Here is a 20,104-nt window from a genome sequence, read left to right as displayed (position 1 = left end):
AAAGCAAGAGGTAAAATCCTTATTGCGTTTATGGGAACACTGAGGCTCTGCAAATTGTCAACTGCATATGGTTTAGCTTCTGGCAAGAAAGTTACAGACCTGCGCCCCAATCTTCTGTTATTCCACAACCTATTCTTCTGACAGATGCATGACACACGTGCTATCATGATCAGTCTAATGCCCACTGCAGATATGACAAGTCAGTCATGGTGTTCTTGCCCTTTGGGCCTGGAAATAAGCACAGAATCCTCCTATAAACATTACTCCAGACAGCCGCTATGGGTCAATAGCAGAGACATTCAATGTCACACCTACGAGCTACCCCTGCAACACCTCCACCTGATGAACGTCTCCATCTTAATGGCCACAGTGAAAAAAATAGTCATCTCCTCATGCTGCATGATGAATGCTACTTTAAGGAGACTGTTTGGTAAGTCCAAGAAATGGAATTAATCTGAGATGTGATGGTTCAGAGGCTGCAATCCAACTGCTACTTACGAGAGAGAGAGAAAGAGAAAGAGAGAGAGAGGATACCATGTGAAGAGCCTAGGGCTCTCTGCCACCAAGCCAATTGGGAAGCCACCATTTCCAAAGTCTTGATGCTGCTGTGATGGTCTGTTGCTCTCCACGGGGGGAAAACTGCACTCTACTCCAGCCAACAAGGAGACTCAACACCCTGCCTCCTCTCTGAAGAGTTAGGTTTCATTCTCAGACAGCATGCTCTCACAGGCTAATGGCTGGCTGGAAGCTGAGAATGCCCTCAGATTTTCACACGGTACAGATTTAGGAGAGCAACAGGCCATTCCTCTGGCTTCCCTGTCTGGAAACCAAGCCCAGTTGGTTGGTTGTGCCCCCCAATTCCCCACACTATCCCCCCACCCCCAGCCCACATATAATGATGCTTTTCTTCTTTCCCTTTCTTGGGGGAAGGATTTAAGAGCTTCATGGACACACCCAAGGCATTGTTAGAGAAAGTTCAGGAAGGGACCATGAACCCAGTTAGGAATGAGCAGAATCAAAATGAGAGTGGGAGGGAGAAAAAAGGGAACATTATCCTTTAAATACGCCTTTTGCTAAGATGAAAGAACTCACAGATATCATGATTAGGACCCCCAAAATATATTTAGACCCATTTTCCTCACCTCCATCATTGTCAAAGATCAACAGAGAACAAGTTTATCAAGGTCAAAATACACCTTGAGAGCAGGGAAAGGCTATTCAGAGTCCACAAATAAATCAGGATGGAACAAGCTCAGAAAGTTGGCCCAAGGCTGTGGTAAATTGCAGGGGGCACACATAAGGGAAAGAGAAACAAGTGAGCAAGTGAAGGTCTAGAGCAGACATTCAGCACAGAGAGCCAACAAGTCGGGAGGGAATTGGTACCAAGCACCATCATGAAGACTGAGAAGATTTGTAGACATTGACATGGAGAGTAGCTAAGAGCTTAGACTCGAAAGTTCAGCCCTGAAGATTGAATCCACAGGCAGAGAGGCAGGTAGAGCGAGGGGGAAAGCAGACTCCCACTGAGCCGAGAGCCCCGCGCAGGGCTCGATCCCAGGACCCTGAGATCATGACCTGAATGGAAGGCAGACACTTAACTGACTGAGCCACCCAGGCGCCCATTTATTCATATTTTTAAAAGTTATATAGTACTATTTATTAAAGGATTCCATTTATAGAAAACTTTCTTTATGCATATATATTTGCTCACAAAAGGAGAAAAAATAAAGCTTTGAAAGATATGGACCAAAAGCTTTAACTATGGGGACATGATGATTGTTTTTACTGCTTTATATATTTCTATATCTTTTGGCATTTATCTGTACTAAGAGCATGTATTATTTTTAAAAAAAAAGATACAACTGTACAACTATTAAAAATTCAAATCAAATGACTTCTGACCCTGAGGCTTGGAATTTAGTGGGGGTTCTAAAAGAGACCAGGGTAGCCCCAACATCCTGAACAAAGAAACAAATGTTCCCTGCTGGGGTCAGCCTTAATGACAAGAAAGGACAGCCACTTGGTAAGAGGGGAAATGAAAAGGTTGAAAGTGCTTAGTGATGCAAAATGGGACAAAACCTGCAGGGTGAGACCTCAATACCTCATAGTTTTCATGCTAAGAGTAGATATGACCCACCTTCCACCATTTTTAATGAAATAAGGTTCTTTGTGCCATCTTCTTCCATGAAGGTGAAGTTTATTCCTCACCTGTGGCCATGTCTGGACTGCACAATAGGTGGATGAAGTTTGGAAAAATGACAATGTATCTTGAAGGAAAATTTTAGAGCCTATTTGCCAAGTGAAGAAGGATTTGCATAGCTGCCTTTAACTGAAGCACTCTGAGCATGAGAAAATAACTATGAAAATATAAAGAGAAGGGAGTTGAGGGAAACTGGAAGGGGAGATGAACCATGAGAGACTATGGACTCTGAAAAACAATCTGAGGGTTTTGAAGGGGCAGGGGTGGAGGTTGGGGGAACCAGGTGGTGGGTATTATAGAGGGCACGAATTGCATGGAGCACTGGGTGTGGTACATAAACAATGAATTCTGTTACGCTGAAAAGAAATTTAAAAAAAAAAAAAAATATATATATATATATATATAAAGAGAAGGCTGCTGATTGGGTTGAGGTCTTTGGAACTGGCAATTAATCCAACAAGCTGAATTCTTGGACTCAAATTAACTGGATAGAGAGAGAATAAAATTTATATTATATTACTCTAGTTGCAATGAATTCCAAGTATGATTTTTTAGCCAGTATTTTATGAGTGAAAATAACTTTCTTGCCTTCCTAGCTTTTGGAGAAGGCATTTGAAACAAGGTATGAAGCATCTGAAAGCACCTCCATTGTATTTCAGCTTCTGTCTGGGCCAATGAAACCCGGAGACTGGTGTTTGTAAGTAGGTTTGGGGCTGGAGGGTCCACTTCCCAGGGGGCTTGTCCATAAGCTGCAGATGGTGCTCACAGAGGCCTCAGTTTCTTCCCACACATGCTTTTTCGCAGGGCTGTTTCTGAGTCCTCTAGCACCGTGGCTGGATTTGGACAAAGTAAGTTATCTACGGCACTAAAGCCGGAGCTGCAATGCCTTTTATGACCTAGCCTCAAAGTCATACATTATTAGCCTTGGTAGTCATCTTAGACCAGCCCTGATTCAATATGGGAGGCAAATACGGAAGGGAGCAAAAAAGAAGAGAGGATTGGCAGGGGAGAGGGGCATCTTTAAGAATGGATGCCATAGGCACCAATACTCACTGAGTTTTTAGAGCCCACTGGAGGCAACAATGAACAGAGATGATACTCTTGGCGAAGATTATCAAAACCTGGATAAAGGGTTGGAATAATGATGAGGTCAGACTGTAAGGCCGAGGTTGGACAATTTGACCTCTGAAGTGTATCTGGGCTTCAATTTGGGCCCATTTCCTAGTTATTTCTAAGCTTGAGACCCTCTGCCCTAGAGTGAGATGGAAATGAGTCCAGTGAATCCACTGGCTCCTTCAACAAAATATGTCTTAGACCTAGAGCTAGGCCCTGTTCCTACCCATATCTAATAGCTATTAGCGCCTGTCCTAGGGAAGACTACAAATACTTCCCTGATTAATGAATTATGATTTCTCACAAGAAAGACATAGGATGCCATGGAGACCAAAATTAGCCAGGCAGTATCAAGAAAGTGATAGTGGATTCAGGGATGATGAGTAGGAGAGATCCAGAGAAGAGGGAGTGAGGACGGAGTTGTCAGTAGAGGGAACAGGATGTACAAATCCATGAGTTGGGAACAGGCTAGGGGATTGTGAATCCCGAACTGCCTGGCCTACACCCAGGAAGTTACTGGTAACTGGGATTCACTTGACTCAGTCCTTGATTAGACTGGGAGAAAAGTCTTCATCATTTAATACCAAATTATTTCTTCTTACAGTTCCAGATAAAGACGTGCCAGCTGTTTTCCAGAAATCCAAAGTATTAAGACAGAGTTGTGGGGCACACCTTAGGAGAAGAAAACTTCTATTCTATCTCACAGAGTAGGAAAAAAAAAAAAAGCCTCAATTAGAAAAGAAAGTATAACTGGGCATTTAATTGCTAAAAGCTCTGGTTCCTTCCAATGCCTGAAATTAAACATGACCAGTTCAAGAAGAAATAATGTGAAGTGGGTATTTAAATCTCATGGTCACTGACATCATCAGCATCATTTTTTGCAGGTAAATCATTACAAAGAGTGTTCAGCCCTCTGTATGGATGGCTGGAGCCATTCCTTTTCTGGGCTCTGAAAGAAGCTCAGATATAAAAATCATAAACGAACAAAAGCAAGGCCATGTAATGGTCCCTTTAAGATAAAACTGGCAGGGTTTAACTAGAAATTACTGACTCTTCCAGAAATGACATTCTGTGTTCTGCAGTAAGGAGAGCTTTTGTGTGTGTGTTGTCTCCCCTCCCATTCGGTTACAACAATGAGTCACCATTACCTGCAAAGCTAGACATGTAGCTTCGCTTCTCGTGCCAGAAAGGCAAGACACCAGTTGGCTGGGGTTTAAAACGAGAAGGGTAAAAATGTTTAATTTACAGATTTAATTAAACATGAAAGCTCCCAGGAAGGAAAACATGCCCCCTCTCCCCCATCCCCCACCTTCAAAAATGTCTCTTCTGATCTTCACTCCAAAGAGGCTACGTACATTAGAGAACTAATTTTTAATGATTTGTGTAAAGCATCAATTTGCCCCAAATTAGAAAGACTGTGTAATGAGGACTGGTACAGGCAAAACCCCCAAGTTTTATCTGACAAAACCACACCTCTATAGGAAACTTCTTTACACGTATTTCTATAAAGGCGGTCCCTTCTGCCTACCTATCTTTGGCCTCCGCGATGCACAATGAAGATGAGGTAGTGGAAACATAAGCTCATACATTTCCCAAGAATATGATGATGATATACAACGTACAGCAGGCCCGAGTTACCTCCTAAGACAACGTCTCTCCCCAGCTCTTTTCCTCCAAATGAGGTCTTCCCAGCCAAGAAACCTGACTCTTATTTTCATAATGCTTCAGGCATGCATAGCAAAGAGCAGCTCTTTCTGCCCTTATAGTTTAGACAAGACCCCTGCATCTGAGCTGAAAAGTTAGAATTTCATCTCTTTGTCTTTGGGAAACTGAGTAGTTAGGGGAGAAAGAAAAAAAAAAAAAAACAAAACAACCAACCAGAATAAACTCCTACTACATCTTTCCAACAATAAAGAAAAGAATGAACAATGATACGAGCGCACAGTTTTAAAACTAGCTCCCTATGAAGTTAATACAGATATAGATATGTATGTATTTCATAATATCCAGTGGGTTCTTTGGGCATGGATAGGTTGTCCTGTAAGTTAATCCAAGATCTCTCTAGTATTTGCATATTCAACTCTAATTATATTTCAGGTCCTGAAGCCCAATTTTCTCAATTTTAATGAAATGTGTCCAAAAATGACTCTCACGAGTAAGTGACAAAGAAAGAGTACACTCGGATATTAGAGGTAGTAGTGTGATGACAGTGGGCTGACAGCTTTATAACATAAAGCAGAAAAAGGGAGGGCTGAACCCTAAGGGAAGACGAAGCCTATCTGTGTGTGTAGACGAACCGAGTCTCTTTTTTAAGGAAAAAAGAGACATTTTGACTATATAAGTGGGAGAGTATTTAGTTTCTCTAAAAGGGATTTTTCAGGAGCACCTTGTTCAACAGAAAATACTACCTAGATGAGATTGCTCCTCCAGCAGACCAGAACTGTTTTTAATTCTATTTTTGCACTGTTAGTACTCAACAAATGAGCAGCTGTATTCCAGCAGCGAACAGTCAAGTATATTCATCAATCCAGTATCTCTGTGTTCAGGGCTGCCTCCTTGAACACAGATAATCATAAGGGACAAAGGTGAGCATTCTTAAAGGGACACTTATGTTTGAGTCTCCTTACATACGCACAAAAGACTTCTACTCTCCTTTTACTTTACTGTTAAATTTCTCTAATATCTTTGATATTCAGTACTAGCATCATCTTTACTTTTACAGAAATATTTATAATTTCTCAAATTCATTCCCACGGAGAAGACAATGGCATCCAGAAAGACACTATGAACGCATCATTTTGTCTGCCAAGTACACTTCCCTTTATCAAAAAGAATCTCCTTTGATTCCTTTCATCCCTTCCACAGGTTTTCTTTCTAAGAGAGGTTCCTAATCAGTTTAACTCACCCACCTGTTTATATGATGACCACGTGACCTGGCTGAGCCAATCATCATGCCGCCTCTGGGTGACTGGCCAGAGAAATCCATGTATGATCAACTTAAGCCAGTAAGAGTCCTATTTGGGATTGAGGTGGAGGCCCCCCTTAGACTCAGGTAGTGATGAAACTGGAGAGAAGTGAGCCTGGAAGAGCCATCAGATCTGCCCCCAGCCACAGGAGGAAACTGATAGAGAAAATGGAACCAATCACTACTCAAAAAGAACTGAGAGGGGGAGATGGAGTCCCATCTCCATCACTGTTCATGCAGCTCTTCCTTCAGATATGGGAGCAACCCCCAATTCTCCCAACTAACCCCCCTCTCTTACTCCGTTGACAATTCAGTTGGGTGTCTGTAACTTCCTGATGACTGCAGGTTCTAATAGTTCTAACAGCATCAAGAAACACCTTGTGCAGTGGTATGCACGGCATAAGCACCTAATGTATGCAGGTAAATTAAAGGGCATTTTTTTTTTTAAACACTTGGACTGTAGAAAGCAGAAAAGGGATTTCTAAACTGGGTAACTATGAATTTTATTGTCACTATTGGCACAAATAGTGACATTATGTCAGGGCTACTAATATTTCAGTTGTTACTATGTGAAGTGATTAAAAGAATAAACCAATGCAGGGATGCCTAGGTGGCTCAGTTGCTAAAATGGCTGCCTTTGGCTCAGGTCATGATCCCAAGGTCCTGGGATCAAGTCCCGCATTGGGCTCCTTGCTTGGGGGGTGCTGCTTCTTCTCTCTCTGACTCTGCCTGCCACTCTGCCTGCTTGTGCTGTCTGTCTCTCTCTGACAAATAAATAAATAAATAAATAAAATCTTTTAAAAAAACAAAAAAGAATAGACCAATGCAGTCCAGTGGAAATACAACTGGAACCACATATATTTTTAAAAGAAACAGGTGAAATTAATAATATTCTGTTTTATTTAACCTAGTATATTAAAAGCTTATAATTTCCATAAAATCAATACAAAAATTGTTAACATGATATTTTAATATTCTTTTTTTTGTACTAAAAATCCAAAATCCAAAATCCAAAATCCAGTATGTGCTTTACACTTACAGTACATTTCAGTTTGAATGAGCCACAGTTCAAGTGCGCCATAGCGACGTGGTTTTTGACTACCTCCCGAGACAATTGCCTGGTTTTAATTCTTGTTCTACCACTAACTAGTTCTATGACATTCAGAAACTTATCTGAGCCTCAGTTTCCTCATCTGTAAGGTGGGGAGAAGGATAACCATCCCTTCATCATAGGCTGGATAAGGATGTAAGGGTTAGGGGGGCTGGGTGAAGTTGCTGCCACACTGAGCTGTGCTCTGGTGGGGAACATGGACAACTTCCTGACACAGACATAGGTAAACAGAATGATATCAGGAGGTGCTAGAAGCCAATAAACAGGTGATGGAGAAAACAAGCCTCTCTGAAGAGGATGGAGTCTGCTTAGAAAGGGTTATCAGAGAGAGCCTCTCCAAGAAGGTCATCGGTGACCTGAGAGGTCAACAGTGAAACACAGCCAGCCACATCACCATCAGGATGGGAGGCCAGGATCTGTGTTCCAGGAGCCCTAAAACTGTCTTCCAGAAAGAAAACACAGAAACAGGTATCAGAGAGAAGACGCCCCTACTGGAAGCCCTGTGCCCACAGCAGCCAGCATCTAGCTATTCCCCAAGTTTTGGAAGGATGCAGGGCTGGCCACGGCTGCTTAGGGGCTGACAGGCCACCCCCACCAGAGAGAGAATTAAAGAGACAAAACAAACTCAAGTGACAGAAGGGGCTGCGGGCTTCGGTGGTGGCATGAATAAAAACCGGAGCGAGGTAATCTCAGGCAAGGCTGGGTTTCGAATAGGCTCGTGCGGGTGCCACGGGGCAGCCCCGACAGATCTTCCCTGGAGTGTGGAGTTTCAGGACGGCCCTGAGCTTGTGAGGTCCTGCAGAGGCACTCTCTCTGGGCGGTGCACCTCTAGCCGGGCTGCTGCCAAGTGCCAGATCGTCCTGGCCCAGGGCTGGGCCCGCTGCTGGCTGTCTTGTTTTTATTCCCTCTGCCTGTTTCTCTTTGAAAGCAAATTGCTCCCCAGGCTGTTTATGACATGTCTGAGGCAGCTGGCTTGGCAGCCTCCAGAGTGGTTAGGGGTTTGCTATCCAGGTAGGAAAGCTCGAGAAGGCAAGCTACTTCTCACATCAACACGGGCTTCAGAAAAGGGTTCGTGCCAAACCCTTGCTCAGCACCGAGTATGCACCAACTCCTTTCATCCTCCTCAAAACAGCCCCAAGAGAGAGGTCTTGCTGCTCACATTCTGCAGTAGAGAAAACTGAGGCTTGTAAAGGTTAAGTCATTTCCTCAAAGCCACACAGCAATTAAGTGGTGACTCCAGACTCTTTGATATTTTCCCTGTTCTGAGCTAAAAGGGACTAGTTTAAGCTGGAGCGAGGGGAAGTACCAGGCATGTCATGCGGCCGTCTAGGAGTCTTTCCTAAGTAAGAAACTCAAGCAAGGGAAGAAATTGAACTCAACTCCACTCAGTCTCTGATGTCACACACCCAGTTCACCGCGTGTAGATCCCTCCTTTTGTTCCCAAGTCGGCTCCAAAGACAACAGACAATGCGTAGAAAAGATGCACTTAAGGGCACAGGGAGTGCATCCCTGGGAACAGCATCCAGAGAAAGGGAAGAAAGAATTTGGATCAGCACTGCAAAGCCAGATGTTGAATTCATTAATATCTGCCTTTAGGAGCGTTTTTAGAAGCACAGGATCTTAAGATTGAGACCAAAATTCAAATGAGAAATAGAAAGCAAAAACAGATTGTGGGATTCATCCTCAAAAGGTCATCCTTCCCACCTGCAGCGGGAGCTGGAGTTGAAATTTGGTTGCATCATATAGGAACTGTGCATGGACTTCCTCTACTTCACGTCACCCCCACAGACTCACACCCCTTCCTGGTCAGGTTCAGTACTTTCTTTTTCCTGATCATCGCTGGTTATCTTTGCTCTCCCTGACACTCTGACACTCTTGTTACTCCCTCCCCCTCCTCACTACTGTGTCTTCTCCTGCCTTCTGTAAGATCATGTAACCCTGTGAGAGTTCTATGTTGGAGTATAATAACTGAGCCCACAACTGAGTGGCTTAACACCATGCACATTGCTTATCTCGCAGGTTCTGGGGGGAGGGGGGTCAGGAAGCCAGGCACAGCTTAACAGAGTTCTCCCTCTTGGGGTCTCTCACAGGCCAATATCATGGTGCTGGATGGAGCCCCAGTCCTCCCCACTGGGTCTGATCTGCTTCCCAACTCACTCAGTGGGTGCTGGCAGGCAGCAGTGCCATTGGTTGGGGTGGGTAGAAGGCTTCACTCACCCTTGGTTAGTTACTAGAAGCAGCGTTCAGTTCCTTGCTAGGTGAGTCTCTCCATGGGGCATTTCATTAGAGCAAGCAAGAAAGCAATGGCAAGACAGAAATCACAGTTTCTTGTCAGTCAGTCATGGAAGTGCCATCTCATTACTCATGCTATATTCTGGTTGTTAGAAGCAAGTCAATAGATCCAGACCCTGCTTTAGGGGAGGGACCTGCACAGGAATGTGGGAACGATTAGTGGCCATCTTAGAAAACTGCCTATCACAATAATCACGTACATTTCTATTTAGTACTATACCCAATATATCCAAATTTCCAGTAAATGATGGCCATGTTTGACTTTACATTCTCCTGTTCTCCTACCTCTTCCACTGCCCTTGGCTTCACCCAAGAGGATGGAGCAACTGTTGGCATCAGATATAAGAAAACTTAAGTATCCCTCCCCCATGCCTCTCTACATACACACTTTTTCCCCCAGTGTGAAGACAGGGTAATCGTTCTAAAGCCCAAATCTGATCATGTCACCTCCTGCTTAGAACTTTTCAGTGGGTCTCCAACATCCTTAACATGTCCTTATGATGGCTTTGGAGGCCAGGCATGTTAGACCCAGATGTATCCCTCCCAGTCTCATCTCTCTCTACATCCCCTCTCTCCTTTTATGTTTCAGCCATGCTTACCTTCCTTTGGCTCTGTAAACATGCCACGTTCTGCCTTCTCAGCCTGTGCCAAATATGCTCCCTCAATTCAAGGCTTTGCACCTCAAGAAAAGAGGGAGTTCCTTCTTTTATTCTAGAATGCCCGTGAAGGCAGAGAATATGCCTATTAGTTTAGGGGCCCATCCTTAGAACCCAACACACTGCCTGGTGGCAAACAGCAGCCATGGAGAAAAGATTGTACCCATAGAAGATGGTAGCAGACATTTAGTTTACCCTGGCAGCACCCCACAGGCAGGGGGGCTATGGACTTGCTGGGTATAGGATTTTCATCCTGCTACCTGCTTCTTAGACTCTCACTCATCCCAGGATCCCTTCTTTCAGAACAGAAAAAGGTGATATCATAACTTCAGGGCACTATGTTTTTAGGGCAACAAAATACACGAAGAAACATATCAAGTATTATGATGGGGGGTCCTGACATGGGTTTTTGTTTTTGTTTTGTTTATTACCTGAGAGAGAGTGAGTGAGAGAGCATGTGAGCAGAGGAGGGACAGAGGGAGAAGGAGAGAGAGAATCTCAAGCAGACTCCCTGTTTGAACACGGAGCCCAACTTGGGGCTCAAAACTATGACCCTGAGATCATGACCTGAGCTGAAATTAAGAGTCAGACACTTAACTGACTGAGACCCCTGACAGTGTTTGTGAAGGAATGAATGACGCAAGAGATCCAAATACAAAAAACGCCCATCCTTCCTGCAAATGACATCAGCTGGCATTCATTCCATACTTAACGACATGTCCAGCAGGCTGCAAGGGGTTTCTCAAGCAGCAGTGCCTCCATTATTGCGGCTAACACTGTGAGTAGACATAATCATTCCGATTTCATGAATGAGGAAAATGAGGCTCAGGGAGGCACTGTTACTTGTCCACCACCATCCAGATACAAAGGAAGCTGAATTGGGACAGGATAATGAAAATGACAGCTACTGTTAACTAAGCCTTTGCTATAAGCCAACCTTTCACCAGTACTCAATATGAGTCCTCTTACTTAATGTTCCTGGCAACCCATTATAATGGGCACTATTTTTATCACTAGAGATGAAGAACCAGGCTCACGCAATTTAAGAATACTGCCTCTGATTACACAGCTAGAAAGAGGTTGCACTGGAAATTTACTTTTTAAAGTACATATTATGGTGATACTTTATTTTTTTTTAATTTTCAATTTACTTATTTTTATTATTATGTTCAATTAGCCAGCATATAGCACATCATTACTTTTTGATGTAGTGTTCAACAATTAATTAGTTGCATAGAATACTCAACGCTCATCACCTCCTTACTACCCATCACCTGGTTACCCCATCCCCCCACCTCCCTCCCTTCCTGTAATCCTCAGTTGGGTTCCCAGAGTCCAGAGTCTTTCATGGTTTGTCTCCCTCTCTGATTTCTTCTCATTCAGTTTTCCCTCCCTTCCCCTGTGCTATTTTAAAGATTCATTTTACTTATTTATTTAAGAGAAAGAGAGAGAGAGTGCACATGAGCAGGGGAAGGGACAGAGGGAGATCTCAAACAGATTCTAAGCAGAGCCTGATGTAGGGATCGATCTCAAGACCCTGAGGTCATGACCTACGTAAATCAAGCATCAGATGTTTAACCAGCTAAGGTACCCAGGAGCCCTACAGTGATATTTTGACAAAGAATTCCATTCCCAAGTAAGAAACATACTAATGAGTATGTTAAGACAAGAAGCAGGTAACAGTTCCCAAGGTTAGCCTTTTATCCCCCTAAGAAAAAATGCTGGTATAAATATTTAATAGGCTCAAAATCATCACTTTGAGAAAAATATATCCTACAGTGAGTTTTAGTTCTACTTGATAGAAAAACCAAAATGAACTTAAAGCCAGACGTGAGTATGTTACTCACCTACATATTATTCAAGAAAATAAAAATATCAATACACGAAAATACTGAAATGTTTTTATTTCTTGTGTTTTTATTTCCTGTTATCATAAAAACAATTACTAAAATATAATCCAGGATTTAATTTGATTTAATTTAATTTAATTTATCCAGTCTGGCTTCCTACTTTTGTCCTGAGTGATGGCATAGACTTTAACTATTCACAATATTGTTGTCTATTGTTCATGACTTCTAGTATTATGTCTTGCCCCTCCCCAGTCCTGGGATTTGAACCCAAGCCCACCTGGTGCTGCAGCTAATGCTATTATCACCACACAAATCGCCAACCCAGGCCACTGCACCGAGCACAAAGCATGGGGAAAATTTGTTCCTCAAATGCCCAGATGTTTGAAAGCTATTGGGTGCTTATGCAAGAAAAGGCCACAAACTCTCTGGATTCCAAAAATAATTACACCAGGCTCCTCTGAGTCCTTGCTGGGTAACTCATCGCAAGATTTCCCAAGCTTTCATGGAGTCTAGTGGTTTTAAAAGCGGACAGATAATCAGAATCAGCTGGAAGGTCCAGAAGATACGTATTCCCAGGGGCTGCCAAAGACTTGCGGACTCAGAATCTCCAGGCGCAGGGGTTAGGAATTTGATTCAAGAAGCTCCTCGAGGATTCTGATGCCCAACCAGATGGGAGCTGCCGATTCCCAGCACATGAGGCCTTCAAGTCTGCCACCTCCCCCTGGTTAAACTCTGAAGGAGTCTCTGTTGCCTCCTGGTCATTAAGAATGAGTATGTTCAACCTGAAGAACAGCAGCAGGATTTTCCCTTCCTCAGGAGAGCTTTGTCATTGACCTCCCCTGTCACGTGCCCAGTCCCACTGTCTATTTCATGCCATTTAACCAAAATGTATATTCTTTTCCAGGCACCACTTATAAGCTCCCTTTTCCAATATGAAATACAAGATGATAATGATGATCCCTATAGTCATTTAGGGGGCGTCCACTATGCACTTTATACACACCAGCCATAATCTCAACACCTCTACAAGGCACAGTTTATCCTCTCCAATTTGCAAGTAAGGAAACTGAGACTCAGAAAGGTTAATTAACTTAAATGTGTCCTTCCAGCAAATGGTAGAACCAGGATTTGAATCCAGATCATTGTAACCCCAGGGCTCAACCTCCTTCCCTTCCCCCTTCTAGCTGTATCCTCTTGGGCAAGTACGAAATCTCTCAATGCCTTAATTTCTCCACCTGCACAAGGAAGGAAAGAAAGGTACCTAATTCATAGCGCTGTTGCTTAGATTAAAAGACATAATTCATGTAATGCTCTTAGTACAGGAATATTAAATATTATAGTAGTTGGTTTTTATATCTGGGTTTCTCAAACACATCTTGGAAAGCACATGTCCCCTCTAAGTAAAAAGTTGCAAATAATTTTGGCAGGCTGCAAGCTCTGTCTATCTCTCAGTGATTCTCGACGCTTATTAGCATGTTAAAGAGTCTGCTACGTTCCATGGTAGAGAATCCAGTCTTACTCTACCCCAAGCTAGAAGATATGTGTATTGAAATCCCTTAGCTTCCACCTACTACTTGGGTCCTACCAAGAAGGAAAGGGGCCTTTTACGTGCGATTTGGAATGGAATTGCTTTGATAATCTCACCCTCCACCAGCACTTGGAAAAGGCCCGCCTGGAAGACATACCATTAAGAAGTACTTGCTTTGATACTGGCTGCTAATCCCATGGCCCAGCTTGACATTGTCTCTTAGCAACGTCCTGTCCTTTTCCCCTTTTCATTCTTGTGCCTCTAACTACACTTCCTTTTCTCCGGTTTCTCTTCAGCCTCCGGCTTTCACGGCCCCTTAAGCCTCGTTTACACAGGGAGAAGCAGGAGCTAAAGGCCCTGTGCACATATTTATGCTAATAGTACTGAGGGGAGGAACAGCCTGTTCTGGGGGCTGCTTTCCAACTGTCACATAAATCAGTCAGGAAAAAAAAAAAAAAAAAAAAAAAGTTACTATTTTCACAAAGACACTGCCAGAGTGGAGCAGCAGGTCTTGGCAATACTTCATCTCCCACTGACCCCACCTTCTCGAGTGTGCCTTCCGTAATGTCTCCCTAAGTTGTCAGAAAGCAGGGGATGAAGAATTTCATAGACAGGGAGGATTTCAAAGTCAGAAGGGACCTTTGAGATCATCTAGTGCTAAATCACATGGAAACTTCTGGTAAATACCTCTGCCTGGGTCCTTTCCCCCACAGATTCTGGGGCCATTGTTTGGACGTGAGGTACAGGCAAGATTTATAAAGCTTTCCAGGTGACTCTAATGCACAATGAGGGCTTGGAGTACTGATGTAGTCATAGTCCCAGAAAGAGAGAGGCCCAGACTTCCCTCAGATCATGTGGGGAGTTAGTGATACAGAGCAGCCCTGACATCACACTTTCTTCTGTGATGCCATGTCGTCGCAAACTTCCAGGGTTGAGCTGCGGAAATACTAGACGGTGGTATTATTAGAGTTGTGCATCCAAATTACTTGGGAACTCTTTTAAACTTGCTTTCACCTCTCCTTGCTCCTCCCAGAGCAACTGAATCTCTTGGTGAAACCCCAGCACACAAATTTTGAAAAAGCCCTGGGTGGCAATTTTGACATATATCCCAGTCCGAGAACTAGCCAGGTCCATCAAATATTAACTGTGGTTCCTTGAACAAGTTACTTGACCTCTTTGACCCTCAGTGTCTTCATCTGCAAAATGGGGCCACATACCTAATTCTCATTCTTCAGTTTTGTAGTTCAAAAGTCATTTCTCCTAGAAAGCCATGAATAGGCTTTCAGAGGAAGCCATTTACCTACCTTCCAGGAAATGCTTTGTTGGAGAACACCCTAAACTTCTCCTTTGTAACACTGACCACAGTTCACTGATCAAATAGTATGAACCTTGACACATTGTTTTTGAATGAAGGAATAAATACGTGAGAATGATTAAATATATGTGTCATAGATTACTCGCTTTCTGTCTCCACCGCCACGGATGAGCTAAGCGGTTGAGCTGTCTCATTCACGGTTGTGTCCACTGTGCCTGGTGTAAGGCTAGCATTCAACAAACTTTGGCTGAACAAAGAAAAAGCTGAGCAAATGACTGATATCTCAGAGGCACCTGGCACATACCCACAGTAAATGGAACATGCAACAAAATGTTAGCTATTACAACAATTACCTTCAGATAGGCCCAGTGTCCTGCCTGAAGGCACCCAACAGAGCTGAGACTTGAAATCTGTTCTCTGGACTGCCAGCCTCATTTTAAATCCTTGATGTCCATCTGCCTTAAGGTTTTCATACGGTGGGAGGGAACCAGGAAAAAGCGGCAGGCTGTGTTTGCCCACTAGAATGAGCTGGAAACCCAGTGGGTTCTTGCACACTTCCAGCCTCCACTCTGCAATCTATGCATGCACACACATTTGCAGATGATAGTGACTCTGGGCAAGGAGCATTGTGGTCTTCTCTTGAGAATGCTTTGGATCATAAACTGCTTGAGAGCAGTAACCATAATTTTGGCTTCCAACACAAGATAGACCCATGAGAACTCTATTATTTGTTCATGACAGATTTGAGGTTGCAACATTGTATTGATCCCCACACCATAGGTCCAAATACCTGTGATGATTCCCAGATTTCCCCACTGGCCTTCCTGCTGGGATGGGGGGAAGCTGATGACTAGAGGGGTACAAGGAAGAGGTGAAATTCACGTTATTGGCGGCATATGCATACATTGCAAGAGGGAGTTCAGAATAAGACTAGGGGTGGGTGTTTCTGAAAATAACTCTGGATGATCCCCTGTCTTTCTGTCTACACTAGCATGGAAAGCAAGTGTTTTTCAAATTTTCATTTTAATAGCTTCCTTTTAGTTAGACGTTTCTGCACTCCAGATGTTATGCCAAGTACTTTATAGACAGAATATCATTTCATTCTCCTGACTCTGAGCGGTTGAAATCATCACTGTCAGTATTTTGCAAAAGAGAAAACTGAGGCTGAGAATAGTTTGCTAAAGACTACAGTCACCAGGATGAGCCAAGACCAGCACTGGAAGTGGGCCTGATGGCTCTGAGACCTTAATTCATTTGCCAAATATTTACTGAACAGTACTATGGGCCATGTTGTTTTCTAGATGCAAAGTATATATTATAGATGAAGGCCAAAGTCCTTGTGGGACTTGAGTTCTGTCTGGAGGAGACAAACCATAAATAATGAACCTAAACATGCAATAAATTATGCGATCTGTTAGAAAGTGATGGTGCTATGGGAAAACTAGGGCAGTGCAAAATGATGGGAAGGGGATTGGAAGTATGTGTGGAGTGTGGGGGAGAGTGTCTGTGATAGAAGTTTGTTACTTTAAATAGGGTGATCAAGACAAGCCTCAGTGACAAAGCCACATTTGAAGAAATAAGGAAAACTTTAAAAAGTTCTAAACTATGCTATGTTCATTCTGCCCCTCCCACCAAACAAGGGGATGGATGGATGAGCAAAGCACTAGTGATTCACACTGCTACGTCTCAGATGTGGTGGTAAGTGTTTATCTATAGGGTGTCATCAAATCCTCATGATGACCCTGTGATCATGATATCAACTGTTCTTCAGCTGTGAAAATGGAGACTCAGAAAGGATACAAAATACTGTCTAAAATTATTTAGTGCCTAAGTGATGGGTCTGGGATTTCCACTTAGCTCCTCCAACTCCAAAGCCCATGCTCTTCTGACGACCACGATGCTGATGAAGAGTGTGCAGTGGTGGGGTGGTCGGTGCGGTGAGCAGGAGGCACAGCACTGAGCCCATCCCTCACTTGGGAAAGTCACCCTGCATCATTGCCCACAAGGACAGGGCTACTCTGAGGCTGGGTGTCCCCTGGTTGCATAGGTAGCATGGTTGGCTGTGGAGTGCTCTCCTAAGTCATATCAATAACATAGTTCCTCTTTTTTTTCCCCCTATGTGGTTTGAAATCTATTTCTTTAGCCATTGGAACAGACAGATGTAAAGAAGCAGTTCCTGAAGAGCTATCCCATTTGCAAATATCAGAAAACTCCGTTTCTCAAAACTCCTCAGGAGGGCTGCTTTTCCACGGAGGACCAGTGGCACCCCCAGACACAGCAGGCCAGAGGCTCAGTATCTTTCTAGGGTGTTTTCATAAACTTGATGGGCTCTTGTTCTTGACTGAGAAAGTGTGGCTCTCATAAATGATCTCCACTGAGTCTGGCCTCATTTGCTTACACTGTAGTTCCTCTTTCCCATGGAGATGAGTAGCGCAATAGTCTAAGGGGTCTTACTTGCGGAATGCAGGTCTACCCAGCCTACAATGTACTTTGTTTCCCTCCAGGATCATGAGGCTGGTGATAAGAGTCATGCCAAATGATATCCATTTGGAAGCATACAAGCAAAAGAGGCGGGCCACTTGAGTGACTTTGATCACTCAATAACCAGCCTACAGAGACAAAGAGGAATGTGTGTGAAATGATTGACATGTGCGTGCTTTGAAAGCTAGGAGCACTATGAGATATACTCTGGAGATCATGAGGAAGAGAAGAAGGGTGCTAGAGTTCTTTCTGGGAAGCCCAGAGTTTCCCAGCCTCTGTCCATCCTTTGACCCAAAGCCAACCCAAAAGCATAGATTCTGTCCTTCGTACCCACTGTACATGCATATATCGATAAATGCATCGTAAATAAATGAACGAATAATGAAGGACCGATGGAATAACAATAGCTTAATATGTCATTCTCTTCAGGAGCACTTGCATTTTAATGAAGATTCTAATCCAGGATGCTTCTCAAGCACCTGAGAATTCTCACATGGAAGGAATTCCACCTGGAAGTCCTATTCTGGAGTGAGGGTGAGAAGGAGTGCATCTTTCCAGCATCTCTCAAATGGTACCCAGCAGTTACCTTGATATTAAATCAGTCTCACCACCAAACCTAAGAGTGGTTGGACCTCAACGAACAGGGATTTTGAGGAAGCTGAGGAAAAATTTTTTAAAAAGGCGGCTGGATGTGACTTCATTCCACCCAGATGTCCTTTCTGTGAGCCTCTGATTATTCTATCCTCAATGTGAAGCAAACGTGTAGAGGTCTTGAGTCACAGCCTAGAAGGCCAAATTCTTATGGGGCAATAAAAATCTGAACCAAATGCTGGCCCTGCTGGGTCCGTCTGTTATTGGAATTAAGTGCCCCTTTTCATTTTATTCAAACTGAAGAAACTTTCTGGCAGGGTGTCAGGTTTCAAACAGAAATGTCAGCCAAGGGCTCATGAGGCCAAGATCCTAGCAAACTTGAATCAATTTACACTTTGGGTAAAACTTCATATGGAATTTAGTGGTCTGGTGGGTCCATTTGTTAAATGTTCTTCATTTGCATGTCCTGGACTAAACCCCTGCATGGAGCTGTGTATAAAATTAGCCTCAGAGACCAAAGTAATCTCTTCTACCCAAAGTGAGGATACCTCTGTAGATGAGTGTGAAGGGCATACGAGAGTGATTTTCATCACCAAGAGCAGAAAAGAATGTGAACATGTTCCAAGCTTGATTCAAATGTTGATCTGATATAGTCATAATTAACCCTATTTGTAATAATAACAACAATAACATTTATTGGATGTTTAATATATGCCAGGTTCTATGCTATGCACCTAACATTTATTGACCCATTAATCCTTCTGATGATTCTACCAAGTAGGTTTTATTATTTGCTCTAGAACATAGAAAATGAAACAAAGAAAGAGAGGTTCAGAAAAGTGCCCAGCTTTCAAGACAGCAAAGGTCAGGATTGAAAGCTGGACCTTTTGCCTTCAGAACTTTTGCCCTTCATGTTGATCAGGGACTGGTGGGGTAAGGAATCCAACAGGCATTAATGTAAGTAAGATGCTTATGGCAGATTTAATTGGAATTTTATACCACATCTGTCATTTTTTAGAACCCTATTTTGGCGGCAAACACAGATGAGCCACACAGTAGAACTTGGTTTTTTTCTTCAGTTGTTGGTATAAAGTGAAAGTCCTGGGATCATTAACTGAAAAATCCAGTCTTCAAATGCTTTTGCTTTGTACCAACACACTGAAACGGGTCAAGATGCCCCATGTTCTCTGGGACATGGACGTTGAAGAAATGTTTAAGTTACTTTTTTGCACTCTTAGCATGGGATGGAGATACAACCAGGGACTGTCTAGGACTCCAGTGGCTCTGAAGATCAGAATGAAGCACAACATGGCCAAAAGGAGATGCTGTGATGGGAGATTGGCAGGCCTCACCCATCCACTAAATGATTCACAACTATACACTTGCTCTTTGCATCAAGCTTGAATCAAACCAAACCTAATCAGCAAATATATGAAAAGATGCCCAGCTCCAGCAATATAGATGGAAATGTAAATTAAATTATATTTTTCACAAATCATTTTGGCAAAAATTTCCAAGTTTGATAATATCAATCATAGCAATGGTGAGCGGAAACAGGTCTGTTCTGCTGATGAAAGTGTGAATTGGAACAGCCATCCTGTAAAGCATTGTGGAAGTATTAAAAATGTACACCACCTGTGAGCTAGCAATTCTGTTTTATACATATTTATAAGAATGTTCATTGCATCATCATTCATGCTATCAAAAAGTTAAAGATAGCTGAAATGTAATACATCCAAACCATGGAAGGTTATAGAGCTCATAAAATGACACATATTTACGTACTAGCAATAAAAAATGCTTAAGACATACTGTTAATTTGAAATATCCACACAGCATGGTATTATCCAATGATATTACTACACCCCTCCCCCATCCCCCACTGAAAGGAATGGAAAAACACACACCAAAGGGCACCTAGGTGGCTCAGTCTGTAGAATACCCGACTCTTGGTTTCGGCTCGGGTCATGATCTCAGTATTGTGAGATGAGCCCTGAGTGTG

At 43.1% G+C, this 20,104-nt stretch overlaps 1 protein-coding gene and 1 long non-coding RNA gene across 9 annotated transcripts in view; one reads left to right on the top strand and one right to left on the bottom strand.

The window, feature by feature from the left end:
- LOC309862833 (uncharacterized protein) overlaps positions 1-20,104 on the bottom strand; it is a 472,598-nt gene that overhangs the window by 170,833 nt on the left and 281,661 nt on the right. The window lies entirely within an intron of this gene.
- LOC309862847 overlaps positions 1-20,104 on the top strand; it is a 385,689-nt gene that overhangs the window by 246,091 nt on the left and 119,494 nt on the right. For 5 of the 7 annotated variants that reach the window (XR_014310741.1, XR_014310742.1, XR_014310743.1 and 2 more), the window contains exon 4: positions 17,941-18,082. This is a non-coding gene — a long non-coding RNA (uncharacterized lncRNA). Of the gene's footprint in view, positions 1-17,940; positions 19,739-20,104 lie in introns of those variants that run through there. The other 2 variants (XR_014310746.1, XR_014310747.1) reach the window with 1 other exon arrangement.

The sequence above is a fragment of the Mustela nivalis genome, assembly GCF_964662115.1.
Source record: "Mustela nivalis genome assembly, chromosome: 1".
Taxonomy (NCBI): domain Eukaryota; kingdom Metazoa; phylum Chordata; class Mammalia; order Carnivora; family Mustelidae; genus Mustela; species Mustela nivalis.
This window is presented reverse-complemented; position numbering and strand designations above follow the sequence as displayed.